Here is a 19,795-nt window from a genome sequence, read left to right on the forward strand (position 1 = left end):
ACAGACGTGACAGAGTCTGGAGACGCCGTGGAGAACGTTCTGCTGCCTGCAACATCCTCCAGCATGACCGGTTTGGCGGTGGGTGAGTCATGGTGTGGGGTGGCATTTCTTTGTGGGGCCGCACAGCCCTCCATGTGCTCGCCAGAGGTAGCCTGACTGCCATTAGGTACCGAGATGAGATCCTCAGACCCATTGTGAGACCATATGCAGACACATGCACATTTGTGGCCTGCTGGAGGTCATTTTGCAGGGCTCTGGCAGTGCACCTCCTTGCACAAAGGCGGAGGTAGCGGTCCTGCTGCTGGGTTGTTGCCCTCCTACGGCCTCCTCCACGTCTCCTGATGTACTGGCCTGTCTCCTGGTAGCGCCTCCATGCTCTGGACACTACGCTGACAGACACAGCAAACCTTTTTGCCACAGCTCGCATTGATGTGCCATCCTGGATGAACTGCACTACCTGAGCCACTTGTGTGGGTTGTAGACTCCGTCTCATGCTACCACTAGAGTGAAAGCACTGCCAGCATTCAAAAGTGACCAAAACATCAGCCAGGAAGCATAGGAACTGAGAAGTGGTCTGTGGTCACCACCTGCAGAACCATTCCTTTATTGGGGGTGTCTTGCTAATTGCCTATAATTTCCACCTTTTGTCTATTCCATTTGCACAACAGCATGTGAAATGTATTGTCAATCAGTGTTGCTTCCTAAGTGGACAGTTTGATTTCACAGAAGTGTGATTGACTTGGAGTTACATTGTGTTGTTTAAGTGTTCCCTTTATTTTTTTGAGCAGTGTATATATTTCCATTCTGCTTCAGAAGATACACTTGATAACTAAGATTAATTTAATGGGTTCATGCATGCAGTCGGTTATCCTCCAAAGTTTGTCTCTACCCCTCTCTACCCTTACCCACATGTACAGTACATACTGTATTACCTCAATTACCTCAGATATCTCGTACCCCTGCACATTGACTCGGTACTGACTCCTTGTATATAGCCCCATTATTGTTTTGGTTGTGTTACTATTTCCTTTTTGTATTTAGCAAACATTTGTCTTACTTTGTAACTAACTCTGCACTGTTGGGAATGGGCTCATAAGTAAGCGTTTCATTGTAGTCTACACCTGTCGTATTCAGCGCAAGTGACCAATAAAATTAGATTAGATTTCTATTTGAAAAGGTCTCGTATAGCTACCAAAATGTATCAGATTCAATTAGTAGCATAAATCAGAATCAGGTATAACATACAATGCCTCATCTACACATGATAGTGTCATTGTTGTTCACAGTGCTTGACTTGGACTGAAATAGGTTCCGGTACTCATTTTGGGTGCAGGTACTGTTTATATTTAGGTGCAGGAGCTCAACAGTACTTTTGTGCTTATATTCTGTAGGAGGAACAGGAGCTCAAACAGTATAACTTTTTAGGTGCCAGTGAGCTCAAGTCAAGCACTGGTTGTTCAGTTAAATAATATCCCCCATGCACATGGGTCAGAACACTAATAATCTGTTCATGTAATTCTATCCCCGCTCATGGGTCTATCTTTATTGTGTTAATAATTCAGAGACTCAAAAAGCATCAATCAAATGGGCTAAATCATTAAATTGTCGAGAAGTCGGAGCCAGGAGAATCCTCACAATTGATTTTCTTCTCAAGTGTTCCTGCTATGCCTGTACTTAGATGCTATTACCGCTCAAACCCATAGGCTATTAGATTATCAAAGACCATGGTGACCAGATCAGGAAATACAGTACATTTCTCAGGAAAATACTATTGTTGTTCAATCCTCCCATAGCCGCTTGGTTACGATTTATATCCTCAAAATGGGATTTTCCTTTAGAATTGCATTTAAATATACTCACCATTGCTACTGGGTGTTCAGTCAAAGACAAAGTGTTATTTGCACACACTGATTTGTAAAAGCCTCACTTCAGGGACAGAGTTTCCTCTCGTGTCCTTGTTCTCTGCTGCCCACAGAGAACATGGAGATAAGTGACAGCAACAAATTGGTATGAGAGATGAAGTGGCAGACACAAGGACGGGCAAGCAGGCGGCAAGCACCGACTGTTAGGCTACCCTGAAAGCTTTTGTTTCACAAAGGCCTGTCACAGACTTCTTGGTCACAGTTCTCAAGCTTTACAAGCTTTCCACAATATGTAAAGAGCTTTTCAACAGCAAGCTAGCTAATCACCATACCGTGGTGATTACAAAGACACTCACTCAAGATAAATGAGTGACATCATCTGTAATATTGTCAAACATTTATATGAATATGCTATATTGATCTTATATGTATGTCATTCGCTTTATAGGTCTAGGGAGAAATGAAAACAAGTTCATCTGAGTCACGGTGAATGCAGCAATGACAGTGAGGTACAGCTGTATTAGAACAATTTTACATTTACCCTGACCCCTGGGTGCCTAGAAATGACTGAGGTAAGATTTAGGAGTGAAATAGGGCAAAAGTGACCAGGGGCTTGGAAGATCACTCTCAAATAGGCCTAGTGTACAATATTTGGTAAAAATGTCCTTTCCCCCTTGCAGAGATGGCGATGCATTAGGACAGAGGCAGCAGTGTTCCTTTCCTGTCTAAATGTCTCTACTCTATAGAAAACCCCCATGCAGTCATTATCACTGACATGATGACCTATCTCCTAAAGAGATTCTCTTGACGATGGAAATTTCCTCAGATGAGGCCGATAGGAGTCTGATGAGAGGTCAGGGACTGAGGATCATGGGAGGTCAGTAATTAGACGCTGATCTACTCTGACCACATGATGTCTGGCTGCTCCTTGCACTGCTGATATGTGACTCACCGCTCACCCTGACATGTGAGTGAAAATGTGAGAGGCAATGGTACATTCAAGAGCAGACTGTGTCCTCTCCTCAGAGTATTGTCAGTGCTCTTCTTACTGTATACACCAGAGAAATGGAGTGGAATTGCTGCCTCCACCTGCAACTCCAACTGAAAAAGAGGGGCAAAGGGATTTTCTCCCAGGTGTTAGTCCACGACTGTTATCATGTTATTATTGCTACATTCTGGTTACTGGGAGAGCAGAGCAGAATTTGTACAATATTTGTGAATGCAAATTTCGCATTATCTCATAAAGGGCCATAAACGGTAAAGACCTGCAGTATCAGCAAGAACCACAAGCTATAAGCACAGCACTATCTATACATAACATTCCAGTAGCATAGAACTGACATGCAGCTGTCTCCGTGCATTGTTGGCCGGTTACTCGAAGTCTGTTGATCAGGACGAGAGTTCATTGGATTGGATTAGAAAAATGGATGAACCCAAAGCTGTACTTGACAAGGCTTATCAATTGGTTGTTTTTCCTCAACATAAAAAAGCAGATTAAGGTTCAAACAAATACATCACCCATCCAGCACAGATTAACTGGACAAGCATCTTTATATATCTATGTGGGACAAACGCAGCTTAAGTGTGCGGTTGTTCCTACATGATGCAAAGCGACATTCAGTACTAAAACGCCTCAGAGATAAATTGCAGTTTATTTGCCAAAACTTTAGTCTTATTTTGATTCTATTACAAGAGACCCCTATGATGTATTTAACATTGCTTGGGTGATGACTGAGAAGGGAAGGAAACATTATATACCAACTAAACATGTGCCCTCAGCAAGTGAAGCTTTCTTCTATTTTCTAACCTCATGGATGTAACTTATGTCTCATACTGTAGTTCAAGAACAATGTTTCTCCAAGTCAAAATGATTTCCCTTTCTACTTCATTCAAGCAAAGACTGTGGTTTTCTTCACTACACAGGGTATTTTTTAAGGATAATCCTGTCAGGTTTAGCCTGGCATCATGTCTACAGACTGGTAGCTAGTGTTATCTCTCTCTCTCTGTCCTATATTTTTATTTCAGCAACCGAGAGGGCTTCAAAAATGTTCAACTCATTCAACTCTTGGATTAGGGACTTATGAAATTAATGAAATAAAAGATACCATTAAGATTCAATGTCCTTTGCTGTAGCATTGTCTCACTAACTCAAGCTCAGTGATAAGTTATCCTTATTTGACTCCTGACTGCCTGCAGAGAGAAAGGCCCCAGACTTTTGTTCCAGGGGACCCAACTATGCCCGTTAATGCTATTACCTCTCAAATCCCCTGTGACATCACAGACGATTCTCTTCACATATTAATTTTCCTGCCTGTTGTTTCTCCTTGTTTCCTGATTATTTTCCACAATCTGAAGCAATTCTTTTGAAAGGCTCACATCTGGCCCCACTGAGCTTTCCCAGCATGCAGCATGATGAGAAAATTAAAACATGTCCCCTGCTAACTCCCCTCGTTGGTGACCTAAAGTGTCTGTTCCTCCTGTCTGAAGGCCTCTGTTTCCCTCCATTCTCTGGGCTCATTTATTGTGAACTTATCTGATGCCAGTGAAGTCAGAAGAGACTGGCCAAGGGCAGGAAATGTAATATCCCTGTTCCACCTTAATCTCATCTGTGACCACCCATCCAACGGGTCAACAGAATGGGGCACAGACAGTAATGAAAAACAAACAGACATTCTCCTCTGGGTCCATTTACAGCTTAGGACAAGATGACGTAAAATTCAGAGCTCTGCCTCTGATATTATTATAGACGTATGACTTGCATGTGAATTTTGAATTAAAAAAAACATATCTCTAAACACTGCAACATCAGTTTAGAAGTTTGCCAGGCTTCCAAAATACACACACACACACCACACACACTGAGCTATACTGTCCAAAGAGGAAATTGGAGTCCATCCCCCAAAGACCTACCATGAAGACCAATAAAACTGCTTAGCTATTCAAACACCCTACACAGATCTCTTTAAAGGTGTTAGGGAAGATACTGTATAAAGTGAATTAGTTATGTATGCCAAACGCAGCGCCGTAATCCCTGCAGACGCACAAAAGGTACACAGAGCACGTGCCTCCTTCCTGTTGCCTTTAAGTTTTGCACGCTGTAATAAGCTGTGAGCTCATTAATGTGGAGCTGTGTGTTTGTGTTTACTATTAAGAGGATCCATTTCAAATCTTTAACACCTCCATATAAAACGCTAGTCCACTCTTAATAATTAATATGCACAATGTGGAGACGTTTAGAAAAATGACTCAAGCTCCTTGAGTTTATTTATTTAATCTGTGCCTGTGGCCTATAAACTGTGTGGATTGTTCATGCATGCAGAGAGGGGATTAGTCCCATGAATTACTCTATGAATCACCCCACCACCACATTCCCTAGCTAAGAAACAATCGGTTGATTACTAGAGGGACTCATGGGACCCCAGAGCTTCCATCACAGTGTAAGGGATGCCATAACCCATAATTAACCTGTATGAGTCCCATCAAAGTATTGATCATGGAGATTGTCCATCACTGAACATTTTCTGACATGATAAAGGAGTATGAGTGTTCTCTGGGGCTCAGATGAAGGAGAGTGTCTGCAGACCAGCAGCCAGAGGAATACAATTACATCAGCACTGTTCACATCAGTAGGACTTATCAAGTATCGTATTGTCAATAGTGTAAAAAGTACCCAATTGTAATACTTGAGCAGAAGTAAAGCTACCTTAATAGAAAATTACTCAAGAAAAAGTGAGAGACCCAGTAAAATACTACATGTGTAAAAGTCTAAAAGTATTTGGTTTTAAATATACTTAAGTATCAAAAGTATTTTTTTATTTTGTATTATTTAATCTTTATTTAACTAGGCAAGTCAGTTAAGAACAAATTCTTATTTACTATGACGACCTACCAAAAGGCAAAAGGCCTCCTGTGGGGACGGGGGCTAGGATTAAAACTAAATTAAATAAAAATACAGGAGAAAGCACACATTATGACGAGACAACACAACAATACATAAAGAGAGACCTAAGACAACAACATAGCATGGCAGCAACACATGACAACCCAGCATGGTAGCAACACAACATGACAACAACATGGTAGCAACACAACATGGCAGCAGCACAACATGGTAGAAGCACAAAACATGGTACAAACATTATTGGGCATAGACAACAGCACAAAGGGTAAGAAGGTAGAGACAACAATATGTCACACAAAGCAGCCACAACTGTCAGTAAGAGTGTCCATGATTGAGTCTTTGAATGAAGAGATTGAGATAAAACTGTCCAGTTTGAGTGTTTGTTGCAGCTCGTTCCAGTCGCTAGCTGCAGCGAACTGAAAAGACAAGCGACCCAGGGATGTGTGTGCTTTGGGGACTTTTAACAGAATATGACTGGCAGAACGGGTGTTGTATGTGGAGGATGAGGGCTGCAGTAGATATCTCAGATAGGGGGGAGCGAGGCCTAAGAAGGTTTTTATAAATAAGCATCAACCAGTGTGTCTTGCAACGGGTATACAGAGACCAGTTTACAGGAAAGTATAGAGTGCAGTGATGTGTCCCATAAGGAGCATTGATGGCCGAATGGTAAAAAACATCTAGCCGCTCGAGAGCATCCATACCTGCCAATCTATACATTACGTCTCCGTAATCTAGCATGGGTAGGATGGTCATCTGAATCAGGGTTAGTTTGGCAGCTGGGGTGAAAGAGTAGCGATTATGATAGAGGAAACCAAGTCCAGATTTAACTTTAGCCTGCAGCTTTGATATGTGCTGAGAGAAGGACAGTGTACCATCTAGCCATACTCCCAAGTACTTGTATGAGGTGACTACCTCAAGCTCTAAACCCTCAGAGGTAGTAATCACACCTGTCGGGAGAGGGGCATTCTTCTTACCAAACCACATGTCCTTTGTTTTGGAGGTGTTCAGAACAAGGTAAAGGGTAGAGAAAGAATGTTGGACACTAAGAAAGCTTTGTTGTAGAGCGTTTAACACAAAATCCGGGGAGGGGACAGGTGAGTATAAGACTGTATCATTTGCATATAAATGGATGAAAGAGCGTCCTACTGCCTGAGCTATGTTGTTGATGTAAATTGAGAAGAGCGTGGGGCCTAGGATCGAGCCTTAGGGTACACCCTTGGTGACAGGCAGTGGCTGAGACAGCAGATGTTCTGACTTCATACACTGCACTCTTTGAGAGAGGTAGTTAGCAAACAAGGCCAAAGACCGCTCAGACACCAATACTCCTTAGCCAGCCCACAAGAATGGAAGGGTCTACCGCATCAAAAGCTTTGGCCAAGTCAATAAAAAAAGCAGCAGAACATTGCTTAGAATCAAGGGCAATGGTGACATCATTGAGGACCTTTAAGGTTGCAGTGACACATCCATAACCTGAGCGGAAACCAGATTGCATACCAGAGAGAATACTATAGACATCAAGAACGCCAGTCAGTTGATTATTGACAAGTTTTTCCAACACTTTTGATAAACATTGCGAAATAGAAATAGCCCTATAACAGCTAGAATCAGCTTGATCTCCCCCTTTAAATAAATAAAGGATGAACCATAGCTGCCTTCCAAGCAATGGGAACCTCCCCAGAGAGGAGAGACAGGTTAAAAACGTCAGAGATAGGCTTGGCGATTATAGGGGCAGCCTTAAAGAAGAAAGGCTCTAAATCATCTGACCCAGATGTTTTTTGGGGGTCAAGTTTAAGGAGTTCCTTTAGCACTTCGGAGTCAGTGACTTTGTAGCGGGGCAGGGGGAAAATAGGAAGGAGCATCGGGCTAGTGGCATTAGAATGGGTGGGAGATGAGGAAATGTTGGACGGGCAATGAGGCACGGCTATAGGAATCCTCACTTAATGAAGTGGTGATTAAAAAGCTCAGCCATGTGCTTTGTCAGTAACAACCACATCATCAACTTTAAGGGACATGGGCAGCTGTGAGGAGGAGGGTTTATTCTCCAGGTCTTTTACAGAAAACACCAGACTGATACCTATCAGGATTATTTGTGAGGATAACATCGAGGAGAGTAGCCTTTTCTGGGTGTTTGGAGTCATACTTTGTGGGATTGGTAATAATCTGAGAAAGATTTAGCGAGTCCCATTGTTTAGGACTTGGTCAGATGGTTTAAGCATGTTCCAGTTTAGGTCACCAAGCAGGATACATTCAGACTTAGTGTAAGGGGCCAGGAGAGAGCTTAGGGCAGGTAGGGTACAGGCCGGTTCTGATGGAGGACGATAACACCCAGCAACAGTCAACAAAGAGCTATTTGAAAGTTTAATGCTTAAAACCAGCAATTCAAATTGTTTGGGGACAGACTTTGTGGGGACAACCTAGCACTGAAAGTGATCCTTGGTAAAGATTTCCACTCCCCCAAGATCTGTCTTGCCAAAAAAGGTTATAACCAGAAAGGTTAACATCAGTATTCAAAACACTCTTTCTTAACCATGTCTCAGTAATGACCAACACATCTGGATTGGAGCTGTGAACCCACACTTTCAGTTGATCCATTTTAGGTAATAAGCTTCTAGTGTTAACCCGCAGAAAACCCAGGCTTTTACGAGAGCAGAAATCTGTGAAACAGATATCAGAGCACAAGTCAGAATTGGGGTTAGTAACAGTAGATGGGCCAGGATGTACGTGTACATGCACATTTCCAGATATCATCAACAGTAATACAATCAAAAGCCCGGTAGAGGACAGGGAGAGCTCTGCAGTGTTGATTTATGACATTTGAATGTGCATTTGATGGCAACAAGATCACATTATACAGCAATTTCATCAGGTAACATGATTACAAAGCCAGCGAGAGGTGGTTAGAATAGGATGGGAGGCCAAAAGTCAGTGTAACCAATAGAGAGTCAGAATCCAGAGTGTGGGAACAAACATAGTCTGTCCCACAGTTGGGCAAATAAGAAAGTTCATAGTCAACAAAGCATGCAGGAGTCATATAGCAAAATAGCAAAATCTAGAAGAAAAAAATATAACAACTTGGGGCTAGCCATTGCAAGTTCAGAGTCACTCGCCCCAACAGTGCCTGTGTGCTGGAGGTGAGCGAAAAAGCTCGGGAGAGGGGGGGGGGGGTACAACCAGAGCAGGGGGAGACAACCAGAGCAGAAGGTGAACAGATCACCAGGTGGAATCCAAGCAGCAGTGCAGCAGGCAACGGGAGTAGGTGTCACGCCCAAGCTTTTATTTCTGGAGGCAGATTTCTTGTAGAAAATGCCAGTGGATGGACTGAACAGCAGGAGGGGGCTTCAAGGCCTCTGGATTTGGGTGGGGTAGCCTGCCATGTGTTGGGCTCATAGGCTTCGACACCTCTCACTTCACACCTCAGTGCTAATTGAAGTTGTATCTAGTCTGTCTGGTCTGTCTCACTTCCAGGTTACATTGTGTATTAATCCTTCCAGATAATTTTGTCCAAAATTAGGTAATAGATTTGGAGTTTTGATCTGGAGTGAATGTTATGCTGTGGAGGGTAGCATCCTTTATATGTCCCTGCCAAAAATTCCAAGTTTATCTAACTCCAAATCGATCTTTTTGTAAAAAACATGTTGAAAAATGTGAGAACTCACATGCAGCTGTTTCTCTCTCTCTACCTCCACCTCTGTAGTAAATGTAATTGCCAAAATATACTTTAGTATCAAAAGTAAAAGTATAAATAATTTCAAATTCCTTATCTTAAGCAAACCAGACGGCACCATTTTTTTTACAGATAGCCAGGGGCACACCAACACTCAGACATAATTTACAAACGAAGCATTTGTGTTTAGTAAGTCTGCCAGATCACAGGCAGCAGGGATGACCGTGGAGGTTATTTTGATAAGTGTGTGAATTGGACAATATTTCAAACCTGTTAAGCATTCAAAATGTAATGAGCACTTTTGGGTGTCAGGATAAATGTATGGAGTAAAAAGTACATTATTTTCTGTAGGAATGTAGTGGAGTAAAAGTAAAAGTTGTCAAAAATATAAATAGTAAAGTAAAGTACAAATATAGTGCATTTGGAAAGTATTCAGACCCCTTCACTTTTTCCACATTTTGTTACATTACAGCTTTATTATCAAATGTATTAAATTAATTGTTTTACTCATCAATCTACACACAATAGCCGATGACAAAGTGAAAAGATTTTTCGAAGTTTTAGCAAATTTATAAAATATAAAAACATAAATACCTAATTTACATAAGTATTCAAAACCTTGTGAGATGTTTCTGCAACTTGATTGGAGTCCAACTGTGGTAAATTCAATTGATTGGACATGATTTGTAAAGGTAAACACCTGTCTATATAAGGTCCCACAATTGAAAGTGCATGTCAGACCAAAAACCAAGCCATGAGGTCAAAGGAATTGTCTTAAAGCTCCGAGACAAGATTGTGTCGAGGCACAGATCTGGGGAAGGGTTCCAAAACATTTCTGTAGCATTGAAGGTCCCCAAGAACACAGTGGCCTCCATCCTTCTTAAATGGAAGAAGTTTGGAACCATCAAGACTCTTCCTAGAGCTAGCCACACGGCCAAACTGAGCAATCGGGGGAGAAGGGCCTTGGTCAGGGAGGTGACCAAGAACCTGATGACCACTCTGACAGAGCTCCAGAGTTCCTCTGTGGAGATAGGAGAACCTTCCAGAAGGACAACCACCTCTGCAGCACTCCACCAATCAGGTCTTTATGGTAGAGTGGCCAGACGGAAGCAACTCCTCAGTAAAACAAACATGACAGCCTGCTTGGAGTTTGCCAAAAGGCATCTAAAGGACGATGAGAAACAAGATTCTCTGGTCTAATGAAACCAAGATTGAACTCTTTGGCCTGAATGCCAAGCGCCACGTCTGGAGGAAACCTGGCACCATCCCTACGGTGAAGCATGGTGGTGGCAGCATCATGCTGTGGGGATGTTTTTCAGCGGCAGGGACTGCGAGACAAGTCAGGATCGAGGGAAAGATGAGCAGAGCAAAGTACAGAGAGATCCTTGATGAAAACTTTCTCCAGAACCCTCAGGACCTCAGACTGGGGCGAAGATTCACCTTCCAACAGGATATCGACCCTAAGCACACAGCCAAGACAAGACAGGAGTGGCTTCGGGACAAGTCTCTGAATGTCCTTGAGTGGCCAAGTCAGAGCCCGGACTTGAATCCAATCGACATCTCTGGAGAGACCTGAAAATAGCTGGGCAGCGATGCTCAACATGCAAGCTGACAGAGCTTGAGAGGATCTGCAGAGAAGAATGGGAGAAACTCCCCAAATACCGGTGTGCCAAGCTTGTAGCGTCATACTCAATAAGACTCAAGGCTGTAATTGCTGCCAAAAGTGCTTTAACAAAGTACTGAGTAAAGGGTCTGAATACTTATGTAAATGTGATATTTCAACAACAACAAAAATTACAACAACAAAAAAAAGTCTAAATCGGTTTTTGCTTTGTTGTTATGGGGTATTTTGTGTAGATTGATGAGGTAAAAAAAAAAACTAAATCTATTTTAGAATAAGGCTGTAATATCACAAAATATGGCAAAAATCAAGGGGTATGAATACTTTCCGAATGCACTGTACCCCAAAAAAACTACTTACTGTATGTAGTACTTTAAAGTGTTTGTACTTAAGTACTTTACACCACTGCATAATGTAGTTTGACAAGCATAGTTTAGTTAAGTACAGTTCTGTGTCTGGCAAGACTTTTTAGTTTTGTAATATTCCTCTCTAGCAAGTTTTCGCAAAGAGGAAATTAATTTCTAGCTAGAAGCACCATGGGTTGAGTCACATCCATGTTTGCAGGCTATAGTTCAGATTGCGTCCTTGGTACTTAGACAATAGACATAAAACTTCCTACATCCGTTCACAGTGAATCATTGTTCTCTCTGTAATGTAAAGGTCAGACTATAAATATACAACACCCACTCCAGTGTAAGGTATGTTGATTAATGGACCCTGTCTCTACTGGCTTAGGGCAGTTTCTCTGGACCCCGCAAAGTCCAGGTCTCTGTCGGGCCTGGGAGGCTGCTAGTGCTAGTTGCTGCAAAACGAGGCCTACTAGTTTCCACCTGTGATGGTGTTTCGTCAAACGAGGACGAGGGGGTAGCTTTGCTGATGTGGTAATTTGGCACGAGCTTGATCAGATAAAGCTTTTTTGCGGCGTATTTGTACACCAATTGGTCTTGACTATTGTTTATCCACCTTGAACAACTCACTCACTCTCCATCCGAGTTCGATCCGATTCACCTAACTTTTTTGAACTTGATAGGCAATTAGGTGATGAGGCCGAGGCGGGCCGCCGCCGGCGCCGTTGAGAAATAGGCTAATTTGATTAATGGAAACTATATTGTCTGACTCAACTACTGTAGATTGAACAACACACGAATTTTGACAATAACCCTCCTTTTTAATTTACATGTGGAAATTAAAAAGGAGGGTTACTGTCAAAACTATTTATAAAAAATACTGTATATATATACAATTTAGACATAAATATGAGATGACAGGCGCCAAGCTTAATGACAACACACTGCTATGTCACTGCGGAAGCAAGGTTTCCATGGTTGGCATCCTCGGCCATTATTATACCTGTAGTCAGAGATTGTTTGAGGATACTTTGACCACAACATGTGAGATAATCCTATGTTGGGAAATACAGGCATCTACTGTATGCACTGTCAGGACTAGATGTAGTGGGTTAAAGTGGATGGAGTATATTTGCATCAGCAGCATGGGCTGGAATAAGCATAAAATTATTTAGACATTAGCACTCACGATTTGATGGCCTCAAAACCTAAGGGCCATCTGTCAGCCATGTCTGTCATCAGAGTGATTAAAGACAGAGAATATCATATTAATAATATGCTGGTCTAAACGCAAGGAGAGTTGCCATCTGCTTTCTATACGCTTTGATTAAAACGCTAATGCCATAACTTGAAGCAGGAGAGCTTAAGGCCAGTTACCTTGTTATGAACTGTGCAGGGTTAGAACTTAGTTAAAAAGCACTTCAACTGACCTGGAAAAATCCAAGTCTATGTTTTTTTAGGATAGTCTGAAGACTGATTTCCAAGACACATACTGTAGTGTAGATAGATATGGCAAGGTTAAATGAAAGGAATGGAGGCTGGGCTGGAGTGGTGGGGTTGACATTAATTCTGATGTAAGTGTAAATAATCAGAGCCAGATGAAAATAAGCATTGGCATTTTACATTTACATTTAAGTCATTTAGCAGACGCTCTTATCCAGAGCGACTTACAGTAGAGTGCATACATTTTATTACATTTTACATACTGAGACAAGGATATCCCTACCGGCCAAACCCTCCCTAACCCGGACGACGCTATGCCAATTGTGCGTCGCCCCACGGACCTCCCGGTTGCGGCCGGCTGCGACAGAGCCTGGGCGTGAACCCAGAGACTCTGGTGGCGCAGCTAGCACTGCGATGCAGTGCCCTAGACCACTGCGCCACCCGGGAGGCTTACATCACATCCAGGTAGCCCTACAAACCTCTGCCTCCACACTGTAGTAAATCACAGATGCAGTGGGCTGTATGCCTGTTAGCTGGGAGGAATGGACCACATTGATATTACTGTATAAGGGCCTGACTCATTCTCGCATGAGTGTGAAGCTGATGAGATGGAGCAGCAGAGGAGACCAGTGGTTGTTTGTCATGTCACCTCAGGGCTTACACTGGGAAGAGGGAACGAAAAACAAATGGATCCCATCTTGCCATTACAACTCTCCTTCCGTGGCCTCCAACTGCTCTTAAATGCAAGTAAAACTAAGTGCATGCTATTCAACCGATCGCTGACCGCACCTGCCCGTCCAGCATCACTACTACTCAGTTCTGACTTAGAATATGTGGACAACTACAAATACCGAGGTGTCTGGTTAGACTGTAAACTCTCCTTCCAGACTCACTTTAAGCATCTCCAATCCAAAATTAAATCTAGAATCGGGTTCCTATTTCGCAACAAAGCATCCTTCACTCATGCTGCCAAACATACCCTCGTAAAACTGACCATCCTACCGATCCTCGACTTCGGCGATGTCATTTACAAAATAGCCTCCATTACTCTACTCAACAAATTGGATGCAGTCTATCACAATGCCGTCCGTTTTGTCACCAAAGCCCCATATACTACCTACCACTCCAACCTGTACGCTCTCGTTGGCTTGCCCTCGCTTCATACTCGCCGCCAAACCCACTGGCTCCAGGTCATCTATAAGTCTCTGCTAGGTAAAGCCCCGCCTTATCTCAGCTCACTGGTCACGATAGCAGCACCCATCCGTAGCACGCGCTCCAGCAGGTATATCTCACTGGTCACCCCCAAAGCCAATTCTTCCTTTGGCCGCCTTTCCTTCCCGTTCTTTGCTGCCAATGACTGTAACGAACTGCAAAAATCACTGAAGCTGGAGACTTATCTCTCCCACACTAGCTTTACGCACACTGCATTTATTTATTTATCTTGCTCCTTTGCACCCCAGTATCTCTACTTGCACATTCATCTTCTGCACATCTACCATTCCAGTGTTTAATTGCTATATTGTAACTACTTCGCCACCATGGCCTAATTATTGCCTTACCTCCCTTATCCTACCTCATTTGCAGACACTGTATATAGACTTTTTCTACTGTATTATTGACTGTATGCTTGTTTATTCCATGTGTAACTCTGTGTTGTTGTATGTGTCGAACGGTCACGCCCTGACCTTAGAGAGCCTTTTTATGTCTCTATTTGGTTTGGTCAGGGTGTGATTTGGGGTGGGCATTCTATGTTTTTGTTTTCTATGATTTTGTATTTCTATGTTTTTGCCGGGTATGGTTCTCAATCAGGGACAGCTGTCTATCGTTGTCTCTGATTGGGAACCATACTTAGGTAGCCCTTTTCCCTCCTTTCAGTGTGGGAAGTTAACTTTGTTTGTGGCACATAGCCTTAAGCTTTACGGTTGTTTTTGTATTGTTTATTGTTTTGATTGCGTCATCCTCATAAAAGGAATATGTACGCTCACCACGCTGCGCCTTGGTCTACTTCATTCAACAGCCGTGACACAAACTTGTTTTGCTTTATCTTGGCCAGGTCGCAGTTGTAAATGAGAACTTGTTCTCAACTAGCCTAGCTGGTTAAATAAAGGTGAAATAAAAAATAAAAATCTTGATTATCAAATATATTTAAATAACAATGCCCTCTATGTTCAAATGTGATGTGATTCTAATGGGATTATAAAGGAATACATTTAATATCAAATGGTAAGCAGATGGTATTACATCTTCTAATTGTGTTTGCATAATGTCTTCCCCTACTGATCCTTACAAATTCCCCATCAACGCAATTGTTAAAGCCTTTTAATTCCCAGAGATGCTGAGGCTGCTTGGTGCTCTCTACTTGTGGCATCCTCTCTCTAATCAAGTTTGTAATCAAGGCCAGCCACACAGGCGGCCAGTAATTCATTCTCTTCTGAAGAGGCAGGGACTGTGAGTGTCCCACAACGCAGGTTGAGAGGGCAACTGCCACCTCCCTGCTGTGACATAAATATGTTGGTCAAACTCCTTAAGCAGTGCAGACGTCTGTCAGGGGCAAAGAACTGTCATAATTATCCGCCTTTAATCCGGTGTTGAAAACACAACTGGCCTGCTGGGGCAACATTCCCTGCCTCTCTTTCATCACATCTATTGTGAGTCTGGCCCTGCTGCCGTCTTTGACTGGTGCTTGTGATGACTAAGACACTGAGTGCCAATGACCCTCTACCTCTCCTTCAGATCATATTGAGAAATTTAGTTTTAGGTTGGATGCTGATACCAGACTTTGATACTGCCATTTATGCCCATTAGGAATCATGAGGGAGAGAAAGCTGAGAAACTCGGTGCTTTAGCAATAGGGAGCTACACAAAAGTAATGTTCTGGACACACTGCAACAAACCTCACAAGAGGACCATGGGGCCAGTGTAACAGTATAACTTTAAACCGTCCCCTCGCCCCGACACGGGCGCGAACCAGGGACCTTCTGCACACATCAACAACAGTCACCCACGAAGCGTCGTTACCCATCGCTCCACAAAAGCCGCGGCCCTTGCAGAGCAAGGGGTAACACTATATCTAGGTTTCAGAGCAAGTGACGTAACTGATTGAAACGCTACTAGCGCGTACCCGCTAACTAGCTAGCCATTTCACATCCGTTACACTCACCCCCCTTTCAACCGCCTCCTTTTCCGCAGCAACCAGTGATCCGGGTCACGGCACCAATGTAACAGTATAACTTTAAACCGTCCCCTCGCCCCGACACGGGCGCGAACCAGGGACCTTCTGCACACATCAACAACAGTCACCCACGAAGCGTCGTTACCCATCGCTCCACAAAAGCCACGGCCCTTGCAGAGCAAGGGGCAACACTACATCTAGGTTTCAGAGCAAGTGACGTAACTGATTGAAACGCTACTAGCGCGTACCCGCTAACTAGCTAGCCATTTCACATCCGTTACACTAGCAGGATTTATGAATACAACGTATAGAGTGGACTGACCTGTAAAAAGGTATAAATTATTTCCTCTTGATTGGCGACAGGAAAAGAGGTGTTGGAAGCTGCTGGTATCAGAGGAACAGTTGAGGCATTACACAGAGATCTGTCATCTCTAAAAGCAGCCAGCATGAAGAGTGAATCAGAATGGGTTTTGGGGACATTTTGTTCCAACAGGTACACAACAGAAAATCCATTGGCCCCACTGCACCAAGAACATTATTTTCCAGCAGATATGAGAATTACAGCATGATGCTTTGGACTGAGATTTTTACAAAACCCTCTGCACTCTGACTATGTTCTGCGGAATAAGCCTGGCTTTCTGCTGTGCCCCTTAATTGAGTCTCCATTCTCTCCCACAGCTGCAGTGTGCTTGGCACTTACAAAACTGCCACTGAAGCCATTCACAAAGGGCCTGCACTCTGGGCAGACGCAAATACCAATTTTCCAAATTAAAGTTTCATACGACTAGACAATTTGAATTCCATTAACGGCGTCACAACAAAAGGGAGGCCCAGAAAGGCAATTAGTGTACAGTGGGGCATGTCATTCAAGAAGGAGGATGCATTGTTGGGGTGGAGGATGAGGAATGAAGGGACGTGACGGAAGAGGTGCAGCGCCCCCAACCTTTACCTTTGTTAGCCTTTCACCTCTGACCAATGTCATATACATAAAGGCTGGATATACAGTGCATTCGGAAAGTATTCAGACCCCTTGACTCTTTCCCACATTTTGTTACGTTACTTATTCTAAAATGGTACATAAGTATTCAGACCCTTTACTCAGTACTTTGTTGAACCACCTTTGGCAGCGGTTACAGCCTCAAGTCTTCTTGGGTATGACGCCACAAGCATGGCACATCTGTTTTTGGGGAGTTTCTCCTGTTGATCTCTGCAGATCCTCTCAAGCGTCTATGCATAGCTATTTTCAGGTCTCTCCAGAGATGTTCAATCGGGTTCAAGTCCAGGTTCTGGCTGGGCCACTCAAGGACATTCAGAGACTTGTCCCGAAGCTACTCCTGTGTTGTCTTGGCTGTGTGCTTAAGGTCATTGTCCTGTTGGAAGGTGAACCTTTGCCCCCAGTATGAGGTCCTGAGCGCTCTGGAGCAGGTTTTTTATCAAGGATCTCTCTGTACTTTGCTCGGTACATCTTTCCCTCGATCATGACTAGTCTCCCAGTCCCTGCCGCTGAAAAACATCCCCACAGCATGATGCTGCCACCGCCATGCTTCAACGTAGGGATGGTGCCAGGTTTCCTCCAGATGTGACGCTTGGCATTCAGGCCAAAGAGTTAAATCTTGGTTTCATCAGACCAGAGAATCTTGTTTCTCATGGTCTGGGAGTCTTTAGGTCCCTTTTGGCAAACTCCAAGCAGGCTGTCATGTACTTTTTACTGAGGAGTGGCTTCCGTCTGGCCACTCCACCATAAAGGCCTGATTGGTGGAGTGCTGCAGAGATGGTGGTCCTTCTGGAAGGTTCTCCCATCTCCACAGAGGAACTCTGGAGCTCTTTCAGAGTGACCATCAGGTTCTTGGTCACCTCCCTGACCAAGTCCCTTCTCCCCCGATTGTTCAGTTTGGCCGGGCGGCCAGCTCTAGGAAGAGTCTTGGTGGTTCCAAACTTCTTCCATTTAAGAAGGATGGAGGCCACTGTGTTATTGGGAACATTCAATTCTGCATAATTGTTTTGGTACCATTCCCCAGATTTGTGCCTAGACACAATACGGTCTCGGAGCTCTAGCAGAATTCCTTCAACCTCATGGCTTGGTTTTTGCTCTGACATGCACTTTCCACGGTGGGACCTTATATAGACAGATGTGTGTCTTTCCAAATCATGTCCAATCAATTGAATTTACCACAGCTATACTCTAATCAAGTTGTAGAAACATCTCAAGGATGATCAATGGAAACAGGAAGCGGCTGAGCTCAATTTCAAGTCTCATAGCAAAGGGTCTGAATACTTATGTAAATAAGGTATTTCTGTTTTTTATTTGTAATAAATTAGCAAACATTTCTAAAAACCTGTTTCGCTTTAACATTATGGGGTACTGTGTGTAGATTTATTTTTATTGAATCCATTTTAGAATAAGACTAACGTAACAAAATGTGGAAAAAGTCAAGGGGTCTGAATACTTTCAGAATGCAGTGTCGATAGAAAAAGACAATGCAAAACCATGCGTCAATGAATCGTTGTGGTGCTGAATATGTTTATCTTTGCTTTACTGTAAATCCATTACTTTACAAAATAATGACACCATATTGTTCAAGCACTGAATCACTCGTTAGAGGGGAGGAAATAATGGCTTGCACCAGCACATTTGCATCCCTACGAGGCATAAAGTCAAAGTCTCAATGTTCCACTGAACTCACGCTGGCATCAGAGATCAATAGCCTTCTCAACCTTACAATATAATATTGCATATCCATCTTCCATGATGCCCCCCATTGAGCGGCTGCTGAGATGTTTCAGTGCTTATTACCGTTTTCAGGCTTGCAGGGGTGAAATCGTTTTTAGGCCTGAGGGGTGACATTTCTCTCATGCTTTCATGTTCCGGAGGAATACAGGGGGAGAGGGATCACACTGGGTTCCCTCCAGAAGGAGCCACTGTGCATGAGGGGGTCAGTTCTAAGACCACTGATGGAAGGACTGGGCCAAATGCTTTCACCATGGTCCCCACCCAAACAGTTGTAGCCTGTTTCAAGTAGGCTTCTCACTCAGGGACACCTAAATGCACACAGCAAATATTGATTTCTGTGCCATTGTGCAATGAAGTATGTTGCTGTGCATGCAAGGAAAATGTGTATTCTAAGCGACTTTGATTATAATAATAATGATGACGATGAGGACGAAAATGGGAATGTGTTTCAGCACCTTATTGTTTTGTTTGGCTGTCTGTTGTTTGTTTGTCTACTCCACTGTGTCCTCACATAGCGGAACTGTGATGATCAATGGAAATGTAGTAATTGGGTTGTCCAGTGTTCCTCCCTTTGGAGAGAGAATAGACTTAATCTACGAGCAACAAGCAGGACACTGTTATGAGATAAACGTGTTCATTTTCTAACATGAACCTCTCCTGTCGAACTGATGAAGTAGTGTGTACAAACAATTATAATACACCTTGTCATTTAGGTCCCAGTGTCTCTATCTTCTGGCTTAATTAAGTATTGCAAGTGATCTCTCATGCATGCTCAGTGCTTCATCCATTGGAAACAAAGTTGAATGTTCAATTTGCAGGGAGAGACACTATAAAAAAAATAGGTCAATCATTTATTTGGATACAGAAACCATTAGGTGTCAACAATTACCATAAGCAATATGGGGATACTTTTATCACAAGATCATGACATACCAACTGATTCCACTTTCAAAATGAGGAGTGCTTTCTCCAAGCCAGTCAGTAAAGGTGGCAATATTTAATATGCTGTCATCTCTAGGATACGTTTACTAGGCCTACGCTTAGTATGTGCCAG

This window comes from Salvelinus namaycush, chromosome 1, assembly GCF_016432855.1.
Source record: "Salvelinus namaycush isolate Seneca chromosome 1, SaNama_1.0, whole genome shotgun sequence".
Taxonomy (NCBI): Eukaryota; Metazoa; Chordata; class Actinopteri; order Salmoniformes; family Salmonidae; genus Salvelinus; species Salvelinus namaycush.